This window comes from Folsomia candida, unplaced genomic scaffold (assembly GCF_002217175.1).
Source record: "Folsomia candida strain VU population unplaced genomic scaffold, ASM221717v1 Fcan01_Sc034, whole genome shotgun sequence".
Lineage (NCBI taxonomy): Eukaryota > Metazoa > Arthropoda > Collembola > Entomobryomorpha > Isotomidae > Folsomia > Folsomia candida.
This window is the reverse complement of record NW_019091226.1, coordinates 1106395-1120885: the sequence shown is the minus strand read 5'-3', so window position 1 is coordinate 1120885 and position 14491 is coordinate 1106395.

Here is a 14491-nt window from a genome sequence, read left to right as displayed (position 1 = left end):
TTAAAATTAACTTTAAGATTGTACCCTGGAAATGTCTGCTTCATTGAGTGCAAAATCCTGTATTGCTCCATCTTGCTAACTAATCCAGCCACAGATTTATCTTTAGAACAAGTCCAGCCATGGTGGGCAATCAAGAGTCCAATATTGCAGAGTCGTACTATAAAATATAATTTAGCACTCTTATAATTTATTAATACTTTGAAATATTTTAATAATTATCCACGCTCTGATATTTTTTACCAAGTTTAATAAAATTTTCATTAATAAAAATAATTAACCACGCTCTGATATTTTTTAACAAGTTTAATAAAATTTTCATTAATAAAAATAATTAACCACGCTCTGATATTTTTTAACAAGTTTAATAAAATTTTCATTAATAAAAATAATTAACCACGCTCTGATATTTTTTACCAAGTTCAATAAAATTTTCATTAATAAAAATAATTAACCACGCTCTGATATTTTTTAACAAGTTTAATAAAATTTTCATTAATAAAAATAATTAACCACGCTCTGATATTTTTTAACAAGTTTAATAAAATTTTCATTAATAAAAATAATTAACCACGCTCTGATATTTTTTACCAACTTTAATAAAATTTTCATTAATAAAAATAATTAACCACGCTCTGATATTTTTTACCAAGTTTAATAAAATTTTCATTAATAAAAATAATTAACCACGCTCTGAATTTTTTTTGCCAATTTTAATCAAATTTTAGTGGATATAAATAATTAACCACGCTCTGATATTTTTTTGCCAATTTTAATAAAATTTTAGTGGATATAAATAATTATCCACGCTCTGATATTTTTTGCCAAATTTAATAAATTTTTCATTAATGTTAATAATTAAACACGCTCTGATATTGTGTACCAAATTTAATTAGATTTTCATTAATGTTAATAATTAACCACGCTCTGATATTGTTTACCAAATTTAATAGAATTTTCATTAATATAAATACTTATATTTTACCAAATTTTATATGATTTTACCAATTTTAATTTTTTTCAACCATTGTTACTATATTTTTTAATTTTTCAAACATAATTTAAAAAATTACCTTCCACGTTCCGTCTGGTTTCTGCATCTTCTGCAAAAACAACCAAAAAGGTTAAAATATGGTTTAAAAAACCAAATTTAGCCAGCATGTTCCTCTCTTCTGGTACCACCGTATGTAGAGGAACATACTGGCGGAGAAGACGACCCCCTAACCAACAGGGCAGGGGGAGTGGTACCAGGAACCCCACCCTCCCCAAATACAACAAAAAAGGATACATACCATGAATTCCTTGGGCGGGTGGGGTAGTATCCGGTGGTGGTGGTGATGATGATGATGATGATGATGACGACGACATGGTCGAAAGAAGGGGTGGCGGTGGTGGCGGGGGCGAAAGTGGGGGTGGTGGTACTGGTGGCTGATCCGTGTGGGAGGAGTAAGACTCCATGATGCACAGTTTTTTTTATTAATTTATAAAAAACTCACACTTTTTTATTGCTTTAAAAAAAACTGGAGAATTTGGAAAACAAACCAACTCGTGTGAAGATGAAAATCATCTGAACACGAGGTGGTTGAAAACCCGGGGTAACAAATTAAAAGATGCCACCAGCATCTTTATTTAATATATGTTGCATATGAATGCATTACATATTACATTAAATGAGATGCTCGTTGGTAAGAAAATGTTCACCATAAAATGTTTGTCAGAGAGAGACAAAGACTGGTGAGTTTCATACGCCCCTTCTGCGAGCGGGTAGTGACACCTGCGAGAATCAGCTTGAATCTCTGTCTCTCTCTGAAAAATGGAATCAGGGAAAGTTGTACACATCCAGTGGAATGCATCAAAATTAAATGAATATTACATGTATGTCACTAGTATTTATGTACTAAAATGTACTTTCTCATCAATATTTTGATGAAAAAGTGAAATAATTTAATTTTTCTCGACGATTTAAAAAACCGGGACATTTTCGGGACGCCGGGACAGGGTTTGAAAAGCGGGACATGTCCCGGCTAAACCGGGACGGATGGTCACCCTACCCACGGGTCAAGCATTTGACCGATTTCCCCCACCTTCGAACTTGTTTCCTAACTTTGTCCAATATGCACATGGTAAAATTGCAAGTCTATCGTGTTCACGGACGGACATGACGGTCCCATAAGCCCGGACACGGGCTAACACTATAAATTACTCGATAGCGAGGGTGTAACTATACAGTTACTATATAGCAACCACTCGGAAATTTTCGTTATAAGGAAAAGTCGCTGGTTTCTCAACCAATCGACCCAATTCTTGTTTCCGCTTATTGTAAAGTGGGGGCGATCTTTCATAAATTTAGATACCCAGCTATGTAGGTAGTCCACTTCATACTTAAATTGCGATATGCAACCATTCACCACCATCAAAACTTTTTTCTGGGAGGTCATATCGAAAAATCCCTTTCAATAGCGCTAGATTAGGTCCGTAATTGATTTTTCGGTCTCTTTATTTTTTTCTCTAAAACGCACCCCCTTCGCTGTAGGAGGCGGTCAAGGTTTTCGAAGGGGGGGGTGAATGCATACTAAGGTGTAAATGTAACCATAGTTTTTTAATTCACCTTAGAAAAATTAGTTGGATGAATTGTTGAAAGAGAAGAGAGTCACGCCTTTTTTGGATAGTTTAAAAATTGTAGAATTTCACGCAGGGTCAGACCCAATAATCAACTATTCACAAGACTTGACGACTAATTATTATAAAACTTATTATTACAAAAATATTGTACTAAGTAATTGTGTGTGTGTGCGAACACACGTATGTATATGTAACTTTGATAATAATAGTTTGAGTACTAATATGGTTATACATTTCTCAAATTGCAAACTACTTATAAGACTTGATGATTAATTATTATAAAACTTCAAAAATATACTAACTGTAGTTTTTAAACTGAGAAATGTATGTGTTTATTTGTGTGTGGTGTGACTTTTGTGTAAATGGCGAGGCGAAGATGTGACCGTGCGAGGCGTAAATAAGGCGGCGGTGTGGTCACGATCAATTACTTGGTGGTGTCATTTATTATCACACAAAAGCCAATTACAAATTTAGAGTATTCAGGAGACGAGGGTAAAATGTGTTTTGTTATCTTGAGAGCTGGAGTGACACTAAAAATTATTTCAACTTCACTTCACATTAAAAAGGGCATTTTCACTGCCAAAAGAGAAGCCAACTCTGTCAAGGGGAAGGTCTCCTCACCACCACCAACCAATGGCAGAAGGCCATCCAATTCTTGGAGGTGTGGTTGAGGAGGTCAAATTAAGGTTCAAGGGAGCACATAAGGTGCGATAAGATGTGGACAAATTTCCACTTAAATCCAGACTGACTGGCAACAAATTTGAAGTTCCCTACTTCTCTGTCTCACAATTACATACATGCATACACCAAAAAGGTTCATTTTCATATCCCACATAATAAATACAAATTTTCATATCATGTCATACATTCAAATCATTATCATTTAGAGGTCATATTTTTTGTTTAAAATAATTATGTAAATCTCGACGACACTAACAAATGATTGTGTGTATATGTATGTATATGTATATCAGCAAAAATATAAATCTGACTCTAATAATAGTAATATTATATAAGATGATCCAGTTATTTGACGATGATATTGTGTTTCTCAAATAAACTAAAAAAACATTATTAGAGTGTACCCATTATTTTCATTATCATGAAATTGACATAATACAAAATTTCTCTGCTATACATATCAAAACTCATACTTTATTCCGCCACCTTTCTTTTCATACGTATTTGTGCAGGAACACTTTCTCGGACGCAACGTTGCATTCCTTTATTTCTTTTTGTGCGGTTGAGTTCAATATGATGACAACGCACTCGCATATTGAGTTGTAGTTTGATGAAGTCCAAGCACCGCAAATAAACTTGCTGCCTTTGTAGAAAATCCATATCTATAAAAAACACAAACAAATTAATCACTCATTCCGTTCTCCTAAATTCTCACCTACACAAATTCTCATCAAAATTAATACCACGAAACATTGGTGGTGCGGAAGAAATATTCTTCATCAGGTTGTCCATTTGGAAATTATACCCTGTTGCTGCGGGTGGGTGTGGAGCCACAGTAGTGGTGGGGGTACTCTGCAGTGGTAGTGGGGTAGTATCTGGAGGAGCGACGGACAGGATAGGAGAAGCTGTTGGAGCAGCGGAGGGACAACAGTTGGCGAAGCAGAAGCGGTGGGGAACGTTTGTGGTAGTGGTTTGACCGAAGGTGAAACACGTAGTGTAGTCATCGAGGGAGCAGTTGTACATTCCGAAAGCAATTAATTTTTTATTTCCACACACTTTATGACTACTTTTTTTCACTCATCATCTGTCTGCCAGCTACCCACATATCACTGCTGGGATTAAAGTTGGTTACCCACGTTTGTTGAATAAAGTTACCCTGAGTAGGAGAAAGGGTGATTGTGAAGTTGTTTGCATCAAAGTTTGGAGAAGCGGAAGAGCGTCCATATATCTCAGAAGGAGTCATTTTGTTCAAATATGCCAATGTCTGGTTGAAAACTATAGCAAAATGTTCTACTCCAATGACACCAACCCCGACCCCGATCCCACTTTAAAACTAGATTAATTAATAGTTAATGCGATGCGGTGTGTCAATTTTTCAAAAAAACTGTTGTAATTAAAACCAAAGTAATATTGCATACCTGTTTTTCCCCAGTTTTACATTTTTAGACACTTACACGACTGATTTTTCATTATGATTTTTCTTAACACTTTTGTTCGAATACGAATATTCACAATCACGTCCAAACTCGAATTTTTTCAAGTTTTCCAAGCTTTTAAATAAATTTCACAAAAACATTCACGATATTTTTTAGTGAAATATTGGTGTAATATTGGTGAATATTGGAGGGACACTGAAAGAAGGACTTGAAAAAGTGTCAGTTGAAAAAGAACGCTTTCTTCACAGTGTTCCTACCCTCCTCCGTGAAATACATAACGCACGTGGAGAGATTTTCAGGTTTTGTAACCGCGAGTCTTTCTTAAATATTATTTCACGAGTACGTGTGTGGGTTTGTTTGCTAAATACATATTTATTACTCGTTGTCGTCGACGTCGTCCTATTCTCAAAAATAAACACTATTCATTGATATGTAAATATGTATTTATTACTTGTCATGTCATCATCATCATCGTCGTGGTCTCCTTATCAATTTTTCTTTAGCGGTAGTGATGGCTCGATCTGAGCTTGAACAAATTCGTTGACCAAAGTAGTTTGTCCGGGGCGGAAGCCAAATCTTACGAACTGTTCACCCTATTATTACCAAGGACATCAAATAGTACAAAAAACACGATAACCATTCCGTACTCGAGGCTTTCCTCATATATCCAAATTGCCCCACGTCTAACCTCAAATATCTAAAACTTTTCAGCACTCTGCTCAAATACCGAGAAACCCGCTGCAGTTGCCAGTACCTCACAAAATTGGCGGAATTAACACTGACATCCGCCATTTTCGGCACTACTGTACCACCCAGACCAAAAATTGTCACAAAAACTGACCCGAGACAGAAGGTGATCGCGTACGGGACTAGATGTGCCATTTTGATTAAGAAATACCCCATGAAAACCATGCATAAAAACGTGAGTGACATACCAACTGGCAAAATGTAGGACGAAATGTGATTTACTACGGTGCTAAAAATCTGCAGTTGTCGATACTTCCGCAAATTTGAGACGACTTGGGAACACGTGACAAATTCTGTTTGCTGATCCCCAGTTTTGCCAACTTTTAGGCACCCGTTTAATGTGAGGGTAACGTTTGAAGCGATTATTGCAAATCCGAACAATTCTGAACAAGCGTGCAGCATGGAGACGAATATGATCAAGGATCTCGAAATTATTTTGAAAGTGTGGGGAATAATTGACACATTTCGAAACCAGAGGTACGTTGGATCCATTTTAGGCTGCAGGATGGGAAGAGTGCAACATGTCCAAGGTGGTATAATGACGGCGAGGATGAATCCGTGAAGAAATAGGCCAAATAGGTCAGATGGATGGGAGGAATGTCCTGAAAAAGTGAAATATTTAAAAATCTTGGAATGACTTGTTTTTGAAATCATGTACCTGTTCGAATTCAAGATAGAGTGAATACTTTATTCATTATTCAATAAATTCGCGACTTTTGAGTGAATAATTTTTTCCCAACTTTTTTAATGAATTAATATTACATAAATATTTATAAACTTCAAATTCATAAAGAAAGAATGACGAATTTTATTAATTCTTCGGACCGAAGAATAACCGAAGACTTCGGTTATTTATGTATAACCTTAATAAACAAATATTTATTTTCTAATTTTGAATAAAGTGTATTTACTAATGAACTATTTTTTCCAAGTTTTTACGTGAATGAATTTTTAATGAATAAATATTTTTTGAACTGGTGCGTACAGGTATGTATGTATATAATTAATTATGAAAACCTTGAAATTTCCGGAGGAACTTCAACATCACGCGGAACTCATCCGATTTAAAGGTTTCCGTCAAAAGTACGGACACGGCAACTGTGTACCCACAACTTCCCAGAATTATAAATATTTCCGTGACGACGGAAACGTTGGGGTCTTTCTGGTACGAGACGAGCTGTCGAAGCAGAATGAAGATGGTGTTGATCGCAAAACTGGGCACGATTAAGGACAGAAAATACCAAACAGCCAATTTTTGCCAAGGCGTTTTTCTCGGTTGCCAACTCGACCTGTCCCAAGTTATGGGGCGATTATAGAGCCATTCTGATACTTGGGAGAAACGTTGTAGCGCTTGAAACGCTGTGTACGATGGGGGTGTAAAATGCTTGGGAAACATGGTCAAATAGTACATTTTCAAAAATTTTGGAAACAGCCAAAACGACGGAATATGCATGTATAGATTTAACTTGAATCGAAATTTGCTATATTCGCTTGACATTTGATAAGTGCTATGTGACCAAGTTGATCAGATTTGGGGACCAATTTGATCAGATTAGTGGACAAATTTGACTAGATTACTGGAAAAATTTGATCAGATAAAGGGACAAATTTGACCAAATTAGTAGACAAATATGTAGCAGTTATGACACGTTTTACCGAGAGTTTTATGCAATATATGGAATTAGTGTGCACATAAATGGGGTAAATTGATCATTTGGGGGCATTATATTTATACTAAATGTAAAAAAAATTGTCGGAAGTAGAATGAATGCATGCGTGATTATTTTGCAGACGTACATATTATTTATTTGCATTTATTTAGTTTTGAGTTTCAAATCTTCTCTCAGGTTATATACATATTTATGTATACTTACATACATACGTATGTATAGTATATGTGAACTGATACGTGTTTATTTCTGAAAACGACAAACTTGACGAATTTAGAATTACTTATGATAGCAAGACCTGTAATATATATACTCTCATACTTTTAGACCGGGTAGTAAAGTATATATTCGTGAAATTATGTATATTATTCACGAACTTAGGTAGCAGTATAATTTAGAAACTTACTCTTGTTTTATTTACCATACGATCCTCGACGTCATCACTCTCATTACTAATAGCATTGCAGTGGTGACGTCGAGGGTCGTATGGTAAATAAATGGACTGTACATACATATTTGTTTCATAGGACCGGTTATCAATAGATGGAAAAGCAGTTTAAAGTCAATCTAACAACTTGATTGCAGTGCAGTGGTGCAACTGCATATATTTAGGGGCTTCCAGGCCAATGTTACTATTATACAATTCCGTCTAAAATATGTACATACATTGTTAGAAATCTGGTATAGGCAGACAGGTATTTATTTCTCCGGTATTAAAATTGCTACAGCTTGGTAATAAATTATACAGGTCAGAAAAAATATACGACCGATACAGTAACACCTTAATGCTGAACAACATACATACATATTACTACACGATACAACTTATCAATACCACTTTGGTAGAGTCATAAAATGAACACCGAATGGTATAATTTTAATACTGGGTTTCTAACTGGGCATGAAGGCTAAACTGCGTAAAATCATCTTTCCTCTGGAAGAAAAATTCTTTACAAAATGCCCCAAACGACACCACCCAGCCCATCACTAATAATAAAAGCAACGCATAAATATGCTTAACTTTCAAAACTTGTACCCCACTCGCCGCCAATTCTTGCATTATGTCACGTTGGTCCCGCTTCGTCTCGTCGCCTTCCTTCTTGCTAAAAAAGTTTCGAATCAAGTCATCTCCCACGAGCGAATAGTCCACGACGTCCTGCTGCGCCGCAAAATAGTTCAAAATCCCGCCATCCCGTAACCTCCGCATCGTCCCGATAACCCCGGTATGCCACGGCCCCGGACTAACTGCCCAATACAGCCGATTTTCTACCGAATCGGTCGAAACCTCGTAAAATCGGCCTCCCACGATCCGCTCGAAAACTCGGATGCAGGATAAAAGTAGGAAACTGTCGCCAAAAGCGATGAAACCCCCGACAGAAAATGTTTTCAGGACGTCGAGCTTCTTTTCTTTCATGAGTTTAGAAGTTTGCGAAATTCCTTGCAAAATCTGTTCCAAAAATTGTGCCCGTTTTGGCTCAGTTTCGCGGCAAGATTCTATCTCAGCTTGGACAAATTCGTTGACCGAAGTGGTTTGTCCGGGGCGGAAGCCAAATCGTAAAAAATGTTGGTCGGGCCGTAACAGGGAGAATTTTTTCAGCCAGGAAATCCCGATTTGCGGACGCATCAAGTAACTTATTAATTCGGAGCGGTACGTGTCCGTGATGATGAGACAGTAGAACAGCCAGGTGCAGAGGATTAAGCGGAAGTAGAATTTTGTGGAGGGAAGAGTTTCATGACGTTCTTCGCATTGGTCGAAAATGGGGCGAATTACGACAGAGGAAATTGCGAGGCGACGAGTTTTTGCTGAATTTGTAGCCACACCTGTACAAAAAAGAGTCAAAATTCACACAGTTTAAAAATTGGAAAAATTATTCATTCATTACTCATTTATTCACAATTTGAAACTTATATTTTTTTCCTTATTCATTTTTTATTCATTTTATTTCAAATTCATCTTATTGGGCAGCTTCCTCAGTGTACCGAATGCATAAAAATAGCATATGTAGCATGAAAGATGAATAAAATTATCTATGCATTCTTCATTAATACGAAATGATATTTATATTTATATTTATATATTTATCCAATATTCAAAAGCATTCAAAAGCTGTGAAAAAATTGTTCGCTCATTATTCATTCATTTAGTGAGTAATGAATGAATAATTTATTCATTCATTTAGTGAGTAATGAATGAATAATTTATTCATTCTCCATTAAAAAAATGAATGTGTATATTTCCAGTGTAATTATTTGCGCGTGTCACCTCATTTCCAGAAATCTGACTATGCCCATTTTCAGAATACGGGCTTTTCTACTTTCACAAACTCTCGCTAATACCTCAAAATACGCAAAATAAGTGACACGCACAAATAATTCCACCGTACATATCTTTGTACCAAAATCTCTATCCAGTTTAAGCTCCAGCTTATACGTCGCCTGTAAAATGAGTATGTGCACCACAATTAATCCGATCGTGGCTAAACAAACTGGCAGCCCGAGTGGTCCAATGAGCAGGGCGAAGGTCAAGAAACGGTTCACCTTTCTCACCGACATGAATTTCACTTGCACAATTTCCCCCGACCAAAACAATTCAGAACTTCTTCTGCGCCCAAGTTGCTTTTGAATCGTATCGACCATCGGGTGAATGTCGACATGTTGCGCGGAACGGCCCTGCGGACACGCCGAGTAGCTCAGGTTGAGATGCGACATGATCACTTTTAGCGTCATATAAGTTTTTGTGCGAGGATTCCGACCTCTTGCCCGCTTATCGGGCTGCTCGTAAAAATCGAGAATCAAACTGGTCATGGATTTTAGGAAGGAATCGACGTCAGCATGAGATCGGTTGTTGGTTCTTTGGAAAATGGAAGTAAAAACGATGAGACAGCGGTGTTTTTCTTGAAAAGTGGTTGTGGAATTTGATAAAAATTCACTAAATTTGAGTTGGTGAGTTAAATTAAGACCGAAAAGTATTAGTATTAAGGCGTAGTAGTTGATGAAATTTTGCGAAATTTTCATCGTTTTCTTAGTAAATGCATGTACAATGTCCGATGAACAATACAATCGTGGTATGGCAGGACTAAATTTTGAATGTGACGCAAAATGTCAAGTAACCAGGTACATGTACATACTTACTGTGTGTGAGTACTTACTTATCAAATAATTCTGGTAGAATAGCTCATCAAAGTTTTCCCAGTATTGTATGTAGCTCTCTTTCAAATTAGTTTTACAAGTATTTCGCCTTTATAAGATTTTCTTTAGATGCGCCATTTACATTACTATTCTTATCCAAGTCTTACATTGTTATGCAAAAATTAATGAGCAACGATGTATGTAAGTAGGGCTTACACAATTGTAAAATAAGTGTCTACAACTAAATATGATAATTATGGAATTACGCATGTTCTCTCGTGGCTACAAAGTTCAATTTTCAAGCACACAATTCGTCAGTTCACGTGCGTGTTTCGAATCATTGTAACCATGAATAATATTGTGGGTACATGGATTTATGATTGTATAGTAAATTAATACGTGAAAGTACACAATAATATTTTTCAATTTATTCAGCCAAAGATTTATTTTTATTCTCAAACAGAGTTATAAATATATACTTAGGTATGTATGCCAAGCGTATTTAAACATTTCCAAGGCATGTACAATTTGTCCCCGCTTATGCATTTGTACTATTAGCAGTTAACTTAAGGAAATATGTATTCCGATGCGTACAAAACTATGAATTTGTGCAACATTTTTTTATCACTTGACTTTCTTGCTAAAGTTTTCAAAATGTTAATTTGCCTACCAATTAGACAAATTTGTGTAACAAGTTTATTTTCTTTCAGCTATGTACATTATAAACCAACTGCACAAATGTGTCAATTAGGGCTGCAAAATCCGTTCCGAATTTTCAATTCCGGATTTCAGATTATCCGGTTTCGTGTGGGCCCAAATCCGGATTTAAATCCGGATTTGAATTATTTAATGTATTTAATTATCAACTTCCTTGATATTTGAATGAGTTTGATAGATGTCGAGTACTTCCTTACCATATTCAATCCAAACTTAAGCTTTTTTGAAATTGTCATCATGGTTTAAAATTTTTTGAGTATGTAGATATATAGTTTCTTGGTATATTTTTAAGTTGATGTTTTAAAAAAATGTGAAATATCTAAACAGGTAAGTTTGATGTCGAATACTGTAAAGTAACTACCTGAGATGAATACCACGAACAATTTTTTTAAATTTACACTTTTCCAAATATTTTGAATCTTTGCAGTGCACATGAAAATTAGTTTTTAAATTAAGGAAATCCGGACTCATTCCAAATTAATATCCGGATTTCGGATTATTCGAAATCCGAAAAATTCGGATTTTCCGAATTCGAAGTATCCAGATTTGGCAGACCTAGTGTCTATTTGTAAGCAGGATTTAAAAATATATTCTGTTGTCACTGAAATTTTATCAAGCTGCAATATTGCACGGAAAAGAGAATTTCCGAAAATTCCATCGTAGCCAGGATGTCACGTATTTATCTATGTATATGTACATATACATATAGTGGGACACAACAAACGTGTGTAACTTGCATGTAAAACAATATTTCCAAAAACAGCTCATACATAGTCGAGAGGTAAAAACCATGACGTACATGCATGAAATTTGGCGTGCAATGGAACATTCCCGAAATTTAACTGGTATATAACATAGAAATCTATGCACGAAGAATTAGTTAGTTTATGAAAATTGTCTGATTCCTTTTCATGATAGAACAGTTGACCACGTGTTCTGCCAAAAATGACATTCCAGCAAGTACAATGCACCCAAGAAATATGTACAAACATCCAGATAATTGAGACAAGTTGAGCGCACCGGTTCCTACGTGGCCTCTTGTTGACTTGTTACTTTTCTTATCCTCACCCTGAAACCAGGCGTGCCTCTGGATTCGAATATCTTGAAAATCCAGCCTCCTAATTTTCAAGATGACCCCGGTGTCCGTCGCCCATCGCAGCACGTTGTCAATTTCTTCCTTAAAAACGGCCCGCTTTTCCATGACCAAACCCGCGTTGATGTTTAGCGTGGACGAGGGCGACTTGACGACAGGGCTTTGACCGTGAGCATCGCTAAGATCGCGATGTTTGACAAACTCGGCGATAGAGTCCCAGGAAATGCAGGCGAATCGAGCCTTTACTGCAAATAATATGTACGTTAATTCACTGTTTTCTGCAAAATTATAAAGGATGAGCAATTCCAAGAGGTTAGACGGATTACGGTTGAAGATTAATTTATCAGATCGCAGATCATTTTTTGCATTACAGAATGGTTCTTTTAAGCAACTTCGCACACATAATCGCCCCATCGGTGTGACCAAAACATCGCAAAACTATTTAACATCCAACCTCGCAAAATACAGTTTGAGCAAATTATTACTAATTTTTGAGCTCAAATAGTTGCCACTCAATAGGACAGTCATCCAGTAATCTAATCCGTAATTTCATTCTCCAAGATCCAGAAATCTCGGATAACTCGCTCCTTTGTGAGTAGTGTGGAATACAGTTTAAGTATATTTAGTATCTAGATTATGTAAAATTTCTTATGGGATTACGATTACAATCAGATTACATATGTAAGTAATCTTGGGATTGCCCATCCCTGAGAATTCCAAATAAAGTGAAAAATGAAGGTATGATTATTACCAGCGGCTAAAAAACAATTGACGTCGTTCTCCTCGAGACTCATCCGCTTAAAGATTTTCGCATAAGTGGGATTTTTGGAATGTTTGAGAACCTGGTACGCCGCACCTTTAATGTATTGCAGCCCGATTTTGTAGTCGGAATGCGCCAGCGCTTCGAAAGATTCTGGTGGCTGTTCAATATTTGGAAAAGCTAGAAAAGTCACGAGTTTGGAGCGATACGCAGTCGAGATGAGGAGAGTGAACATAAGCCAAAATACCGTGAATGATCGTAGGGCTACTGAAGATCGGCTGGAATCTGCTGGGGAAGGGGGATCTTGTTCCAACAAAGTTCCCAGAACGTACTCAACCAGTTTTCTGCAACAATAGAAAGGAAAAGTCAATTAGAATCACTCCGTGATATATAAGTATGTAGGTAAAAGAGGCACGATAGATACATATCGAGTAACAATAATGAAAACCGGAATCACTTCACACAAAGAAAAATTTGATTTGGATTAGATTCTCAATGTTTATAGAGCTGATTTGTATGAGTTCAACGGCACCACTAATTAGGAATTACTCCGCCCCCTCGCTGAGTGGGAGGAGCCCAGAGTTGGAAAAATTCGCTCTGTCTGTGATTTTTAGCGGAAAGGCGGATCAATATTTTTGAGAACGGTTTTCACCAAAAGTTTCCTAATTTTGTTCCCTACAACAGTTTTTGACCGTTTTTTGAAATTCGCAAAACGAATATCACGATTTCGTGCATCCAGAACTTAATACAGCGTTAGATTGGGAGCTAACACAGCAATAGATAGGCAAGAACTCAAAAATATTCTTCTGTGTCTGGGACATCAGGGAGTGGTCATATACACTACGGGACAAAAATGAATAGATTGGATGCATGAACTGATTGTGTCTTCGAAATCTCCGAAACTGCGTGACCGAATCGATTAATTCTTTTTGCATGTTATGCACAATTTAATAGGCTACTTAAACAGCCAACTTAAATACGAAGGGTCTAAAACCTGCGCTTTGATTATGCGCATAATTAAAAAAAGTAAAATTTCAGACGGACAGAATTGAGTAGATTTTTAAAACATTCCAGCAGGACTTGACCAGGTAAGATGTTTTTGTTTCAAAATCGACATTTTCATGTCTGGATAAGTCATTTACATAATATTCATCAATTAATTAGGATGTCGAAGGTCAGGACCGAGACCACAATCCAGCAAAGGGCGCTCATTATCCAAGCATGGGAGGGAGATGAAAATGGGTCCAAAACTCCCAAGGAAATATCAGATTTTTTCAAACTCAATTATAAAACTGTTTGGAGGATCATTGACCGCTACAGAAAAACCAAAACAATTTGCAATACACCTGGACGAGGACGAAAATCAATTTTCAACACCCGAGAGAAGCGCTCAATTCTCAAAACCGTTAAGGTGAATCCTAGAGCCAGCGCGGTGGATATTGCAAATTCCGCTGAAATTGATCTTGGCAAGAAGGCAAGTCCTAAAACCATCCGGAGAATATTAAATGAAGATGGATTGAAAAACTTTCGGGCAAAGAAGAAGCCCTTCATTTCCAAGAGGAACATCAAGAAGCGGATGGACTTCGCAAAGGAACACATCCACAAGGATCAATCGTTCTGGAACAAAGTTTTGTGGTCC